The sequence below is a fragment of the Schistocerca americana genome, chromosome 4, assembly GCF_021461395.2.
Source record: "Schistocerca americana isolate TAMUIC-IGC-003095 chromosome 4, iqSchAmer2.1, whole genome shotgun sequence".
Taxonomy (NCBI): domain Eukaryota; kingdom Metazoa; phylum Arthropoda; class Insecta; order Orthoptera; family Acrididae; genus Schistocerca; species Schistocerca americana.
Window position 1 is genome coordinate 310,983,215 of NC_060122.1, and position 7,642 is coordinate 310,990,856.

A 7,642-nucleotide genomic window follows, 5' to 3' on the forward strand; every position below is an offset into this window, starting at 1 on the left:
TCACACATTGGAGGGGCCTCCCGCCGGAGCAGGAAGCCATGCGTCATAGGGCTGTGGCGTATCCGAAGCCGAGTGAGGAGAACCTCGTCCCGTCGACGGGGCTGAAAGGAAGTACACCACACACGCGTTGTGGGCTTGACTAAACGGCGCTTATTGTCAGTCACTTCCAGCCACTCATCCTCCCACCGACGCATGACTCGTGAGCTCAACAGCGAGGTGGGTGCGTGCAGGGTGATAGCACACTGAAATATTTGTGGATCGAGACACGCCTCCTTGGCTGCGAGATCTGCCCTTTCATTCCCAGCAATGCCGACGTGCCCCGGAACCCAGCAGAAAGCCACCACCTTCCCCAGTCGCTGTAGTTGGAGGAGGGCATCCTGTATGGTCTGGACTATTTTATCTGCTGGATACAAACGTTGCAATGAGTGAAGGGCACTTAGTGAATCGGAACAGACAAGAAATTTAGTGCCCGAAAGATCGCAGACAATTCTGCATCAAAGACAGTAAAAGTCTGAGGCAGTCGAACCTTGAGGACACGATCCGGAAAAACAACAGAGCAACCAACGGAATGCTCTTGTTTCGATCCGTCCGTAAAAACAGCTACATAGTCGTGGTGCTCAAATAAAATGGCAGAAAATGCTGCTTCCGAGACGTTCGGTCCCAGGCGCCGTGTCATAACGATTTGCGATTTATACATATGCGGCGTCTCTTCTTTCGGACAGACGCCATTTTTGAACCAGACACAAAAGAATTACAGACTTTGGTTGCAGGAGGGCACTAATTTAAATCAATGGGGAAAGTTGAACATTTGTGCCGGACCAGGATTCGAACCTGGATTTCCTGCTTACTAGGTAGATTCTCTGACCACTAAGCTATCCGGCCACAGTGGTTCTCGCAACTGCACGGATTACCCTGGCACGCTTCGCGTCAGACCCAAATTCTCAAGAGGGCCAGTGATCTCTTCAGTGAAGAGGCACACCAGGCTCGGACCCTTACGGAAATCGGCGAAATGGGGCGAGTAATGACGATAATTAGCTCAGGGCGCTACATTAGTAGTGTATGGGTAAGTTGGGAAGTTGGGTCTGACGGGAGGCGTGCTAGGGAATACGTGCAGTTGCGACGACCACTGTGGCCGGATGGCCTAGTGGTCAGAGCATCTTCCTGTGTCTTAAACTGCTATTTATCCAACTCGCTCGTGTCAACGGATTTCCCCATTTGGCGCCCATATCGTCGCTAGAATGGTTCCCTCTTTGTCTCTTCTCCGCGTATGTGCTTTCCTTACCGCGTCCCAGGCCCATAATGCCACAATGCGTCTTCCGTTTCGCGGTGGGCAGTGGTCACAATATTTTCTCCTATCAGTGTGTATAGATCAGTATAATTTGCAATTAACTCTTACGCATTTCGTTAAAGTGCTGTTCGCCAGTAAATAGATGCTCTATGCAATGCCATTTAGATTCGGCCGCCAGATTCCAGAGGAAGCGCGTTTGTTATGACAGGCGTGACAAATTGTTAACCACTGGAGTTGGGTAATGGGGGGTCCAGAAATACTCTAGCCATCCATTAGCGGCAGCTGCGAGCGAGTTTGACATTGAATGTCCGACTGAACACCGACAGCGCTGTCCGCCTCTGGTGCGGCGTTACAGCCCTGTCAGGTAATTATTTCCCGCGGTATTTGCACGCCCGTGGTTCCCGTTCACTGTGAATCTGCTGCAGTAAAATGTATAACGGCATGGGAGTTGGCCGTTCACCGCGTTGCTTCGTCAGAATACAATACTGCACAATGTGGCTTTCAGGCACGAACCGTATTGAATCATATGCTGCAGATTTTTTTCTACAGTGATTGATAATGTCTGCCAGACCATCTGAAAACTACTTCTAACTGAGCCTCACTTACGGCATTTCTTTATAACACCGCACTGCTCTTTCTTTTCGCACGTCTTCTGATTGTTTCGATGTAGCGTGATATGAATTCCTCTCCTGTGCCAATCGCCCCTTGTGACCTCCTCCCTCACAGGCCATCAAGGCCCAAAAGTACCGACCGGCCGCCGTGTTATCCTCAGCCCACAGGCGTTACTGAATGCGGATATGGAGGGGCATGTGGTCAGCACACCGTTCTCCCGGCAGTATGTCAGTTTCCGAGACCGGAGCCACTAATTCTCAATCAAGTAGCTCCTCAGTTTGCCTCACAAGGAATGAGTGCACCCCGCTTGCCAACAGCGTTCGGCAGACCGGATGGTCACCCATCCAAGCCCGACAGCGCTGAGCTTCGGTGGTCTGACGGGAACCGGTATTACCACCGCGGGAAGGCCGTTGGCAGCTCCATATGAGAGTAGCACTTATTTCCAACCCCTTCTGTCGTTTATTTTGTGGATACGACCATCATCGGATAAAACCTTAGAACTTCCAAAGCAATGTTCAGTGTCAGTATTAAAAATCTATACCTAATCAGGGTTCTGAATTGACAGCCCAATGGTGGCACTAGCCGAAGCAGCGTAATAAATGAATAAATACGCTCTAAGACAAAAAGAAAAGGAAAAAAGCCGCACAATGAAGCACTTATCTGAATGGGACGAAAATATGTAAATGCAATGCCCTGTTGGTTTCTCATTGCTGTCTGGGGCGTCACCTGACATATCTTCGCAGGTCATCGGGGCTCGTCATTGGAGACAATTCTACTCCAGTCAGTGAGGTTCCAGGCCGAAGATGTGCACTTAGACGTCCAGGTCAGCGATGGGATATCTAGTACATTCCGCCGCGGAAGTCGAACACGCGGCAGAACAAATGGACGTGGTCAGCCCATAGAGGGCTCCGCCTCCGCGGCGGCTATTCCGCACAGCGAGGGCGCCACCGCTAAGCCACGTGCAGACAGCGGCCAATAGCCGCTCCCTCCGATTTCGTATATAGGGACCCGCTCTGCCCTAGTCCAGGCCTCCCCCTCCCGGATGACGAACTTCGCCGTGACATCTACCCTTCCTTCCAACTATAACCTGGCCTTGTTCTCTCCCCCCCCCCTCCCCAGGGCCACCATTTTCCTCTTCCCTCCTTCTCCCAGAGCGGATTTTCCCCCTTCCCCCCCCCCCCTCCTGAGACCCTGCACCCCATACTTGCCTCTTTCCTTCCCACATCCCTCCCTACCTGGCCCTCTTCAGCGCGCCCCCCTCTCATCTCCCCCATCTCTTCCCCTCCCTCCCTTCTTCCGGCCTCCCTCATCTCCTTGCGCCTGGCAGATCCTCCGTTTTGATCATCGTCAGTGTGCCACATCAGTGTTGTGTTTAGTGCTGTTTCTCCTGTGCGTCAAGAGGTGTGATTTTACTTGTGTACTGCCTTGCGGTTCGCCGTCAGTGTTTGTTCTGTGCTACGCCATCCGTCGATACCTTTTATGCTCCACTCATACTGTACCTTGTGTTCTTTTAATTGTCGCAGTGTGTGGCTTTTTGTGTGTGCTACTTTTAAACAGATTTTTTATCTCCATTTTACAGTTACCCAGTTTTTTGTCTATTGCCTTCCATGATGTTCCCCCTTTTTTATATCTATGTTCACCATATTCTCTCCTTTGTTATTTTTAAATGCCGCTGGGGAATTGAAATGCAATAAAAAAAAAACCTAGTCCAGCCAGTCTGGTACTCGCTCTGGATTTCGTTTCTATCTCGGCGGTACTGCGCACTGGTCGTTGCCCGTTGTTGACATTTGCCTGGCTCTGGCTCCGCGTGGATTTACGTTTGGTGTTTGGTGTTGTGGTTTCCACAAGCCTCCATTGTTTATCTCTTCCTCGTTGTGTCGCTCATAGTCGATCGTGGTCGTTGTCAGTTGTCGTTGGTCTCTCGTCCGACTCCTCCTGTGTTTACCCGGTGGTGCGTGCTCCGCCGCCGGCGGCTTCCCCGCCTGGCGGCTCCGATCCGCAGCCCAAGGCGTTCCCGCTGTTGTTTGTGGTTACAACAGGATATCAACATGTCACCTGACATATGAACCAGACAATCACGAGTGCCATATCTTTTCATAGCACGACTCCTTTCCGGCAACCTTAGAGCACAGCCGTAAGTCGAAGGTAATCTCCGCCCCGTCTGGTTGCTCTTCATGGCAAGCCGTCCTGGAATCACATTTCAGCAAATTAATGCCCACCCACACACCGAGAGTATCTTCGTGCTTTCCAAACCCTACCGTGGCCAGCAAGGTCACCGGATCTTTCCCCAACTGACAACGTTTGGAGCATTATGGACCGAGCCCTCCAACCAGTACGGGATGTTGACGACCTAACGCGCTAATTGGACAGAATTTGGCATGATGTCACTCAGGAGGACCAATCAATGCTATGCCGAATACCTGCTTGCATAAGGGCCAGAAGTGGACTAAGACGTTATTGACTTGCTCAATTTGTGAAGCTGTTTGTCTTGAACAAATCATCCAATATTTGTGAAATAGTAATAGTTATTTTGTCCGCACATGTATATCACACATCTATCGATTTCTTTCCCATTCGGGTAATTCATTCATGGTGCATCGTCTAGTTTTTTTTTTTTTCCTTAGAATGTATATTAAGCGACTCAGACTGTGTTCTCTACAACGATCGTTGGCTCAGACAAGAAATTTATTTCCTTTACTAATATTCTCAATTGTTTGTTAGGTATATTCCAATCGGTGTCTTATCCTACAGTTTTTGCTCTCCACACCTCCCTCAAGTGCCACTGAAGCCATTCTTTGCCTTCTTAACATGTGTCTTACCATCTTAACCTATTTTCTCGTCAATGTTTTCTACGTGTTTCTCTGCTCGCTAATTCTCTGGAGAACCATCTCATTTCTTACCTTATCAGCGCACCTCAGTTTCAATGTCCTCTTACAGCACATCACGAACTCTTGAATTCTATTCTTTTCCGGCTTTCCCAATGTGCATGATTTACTTTAATAGAGCCCAGTGTACCAAATGTACGTTGTTATTCATTGACGTCGGTTTGCAGTACGATTTTGGAGCATATACTGTCTTCAAACATTATGAATCACCTCGAAGGGAGCCGGCCGGTGTGGCCGAGCAGTTCTAGGCGCTTCAGTCTGGAACCGCGCGACCTCTGCGGTCGCAGGTTCGAATCCTGTCTCGGGCATGGATGTGTGTGATGTCCTTAGGTTAGTTAGGTTTAAGTAGTTCTAAGTTCTAGGGGACTGATGACCTTAGCTGTTGAGTCCCATAGTGCTCAGAGCCATTTAACCTCGAAGGGAACGATCTATTCATACGTAATGAGCATGGTTTCAGAAAACATCGTTCTTGTGCAACGCAGCTAGCTCTTTATTCGCACGAAATAATGGTCGCTATCGACAGGGGATCTCAAATTGATTCCGTATTTCTAGATTTCCGGAAAGCTTTTGACACCGTTCCTCACAAGCGACTTCTAATCAAGCTGCGGGCCTATGGGGTACCGTCTCAGTTGTGCGACTGGATTCGTGATTTCCTGTCAGGAAGGTCGCAGTTCCTAGTAATAGACGGCAAATCATCGAGTAAAACTGAAGTGATATCAGGTGTTCCCCAGGGAAGCGTCCTGGGACCTCTGCTGTTCCTCATCTATATAAATGACCTGGGTGACAATCTGAGCAGTTCTCTTAGGTTGTTCGCAGATGATGCTGTAATTTACCGTCTAGTAAGGTCATCCGAAGACCAGTATCAGTTGCAAAGCGATTTAGAAAAGATTGCTGTATGGTGGCTAAATAACGAAAAGTGTAAGGTGATCCACATGAGTTCCAAAAGAAATCCGTTGGAATTCGATTACTCGATAAAAAGTACAATTCTCAAGGCTGTCAATTCAACTAAGTACCTGGGTGTTAAAAGCACGAACAACTTCAGTTGGAAAGACCACATAGATACTATTATGGGGAAGGCGAGCCAAAGGTTGCGTTTCATTGGCAGGACACTTAGAAGATGCAACAAGTCCACTAAAGAGACAGCTTACACTACACTCGTTCGTCCTCTGTTAGAATATTGCTGCGAGGTGTGGGATCCTCACCAGGTGGGATTGACGGAGGACATCGAAAGGGTACAAAAAAGGGCAGCTCGTTTTGTATTATCACGTAGTAGGGGAGAGAGTGTGGCAGATGTGATACGCGAATTGGGATGGAAATCATTACAGCAAAGACGTTTTTCGTCGCGGCGAGATCTATTTACGAAATTTCAGTCACCAACTTTCTCTTCCGAATGCGAAAATATTTTGTTGAGCCCAACCTACATATGTAGGAATGACCATCAAAATAAAATAAGAGAAACCAGAGCTCGAACAGAAAGGTTTAGGTGTTCGTTTTTCCCGCGCGCTGTTCGGGAGTGGAATGGTAGAGAGATAGTATGATAGTGGTTCGACGAACCCTCTGCCAAGCACTTAAATGTGAGTTGCAGAGTAGTCATGTAGATGTAGATGTATTTTTCTTCATACTAAGGCCTTCATTTGATATTAGAAGGTTTCCTTTATATATGAACGTCTTCTTTGGCTCTGCTAGTCTGCTTTTCTCGTCTTCCGTATTTCGTTGGTCGTTTGTTATTTCACTTCCGAGGTATCAGAATTACTTCGCTACGTCTATTTAATTTTGATGTTGAGTTAGCCCGTATTCGTTTTTGTGCTGCTAATCATTACTCTCGTCCTTCCTTTTGCCCTCAATCTATAGTGTGAGCCTTAAACTGATCATGTCATCTTCTTTTCACTGAGAACAGCAATGTCATCACAAGTCGCATTATTGATACCCTTTCTATGGTTTGAATATTAGGGGCGAAAGACTACATCGCCATCTTACCCTCACCGTCTTACATCCTTTCTAGTACGAGCACTTCGTTCATGTTCTTATATTCTTACTGTTCCCTCTTGTTTTCTGTATATAACCTATGTCACCCGTCCTTCCCCAAAGCTTGTCCTATTTTCCTGAGGATTTCAAGCATCTCGCCCCATTTTAAACTGTCAAAAAAACCAGAAAGTTGTAATAAATTTCCTAAGACCTTTCTTTCGTTATCAAGAGAAACGTCAACACTGCTCTCTTTTGCATTACCTTTCCTAAAGCTTCTGTTCACTGGAAGAAATAAATTCAGGAAAATTTAAATGTGTAGAATGTAATTTTGAACATCGTGAATACGTTCACAATACAGCGCAATGTATTCTTCAGGAATAATTATTATATCACGTGGTGTTTCAATGGCTAGTTGCGACTTTAATAGTTCGCATGAACATCTGCCTAATTTTGCTTTAGTTGACGAAATAAAGCTCCTTGAAGTTGATCGTACATTTTCGTCTGAGACATGTTATTAGTGGCGACACTTATCTCTGAACCACTGGAAAGTGAATGAGGATTGTTATTTGTAGCTATACCAAGTGCTTAACAAGGTGGAGCGCGCACGCACATTTTCCTTGATTCATATACCTACGTATTTTTTTACGACTTTCTTATTGAAAATGCTATTACAGTGTCTCAGAAATACAGTAGACTGTTCCCTAAACGCAGCTAAATTCCAGAGCGTATGCTCCTGTTGATAGAAAACTTCGTAAGAGTTGTGCAAATTCCAGGACGAGCATAGAATGAAATGCGATTGAAGCAGAAGTTTTTCCCCCCTCATTCCTTTTCATTGGTGCAAGTTTACGGACAGTCATCTATATTCAGCTGATATGTTTCTGTATAGTTACTT

General features: G+C 46.9%; 1 non-coding gene across 1 annotated transcript; it reads right to left on the reverse strand.

Annotated features, from left to right (window-relative positions):
• Window positions 1–809: 809 nt before the first annotated feature.
• Trnat-agu lies at window positions 810–882 on the reverse strand. The gene has a single exon. It is a non-coding gene; the product is annotated as a tRNA-Thr (tRNA).
• Window positions 883–7,642: the final 6,760 nt, after the last annotated feature.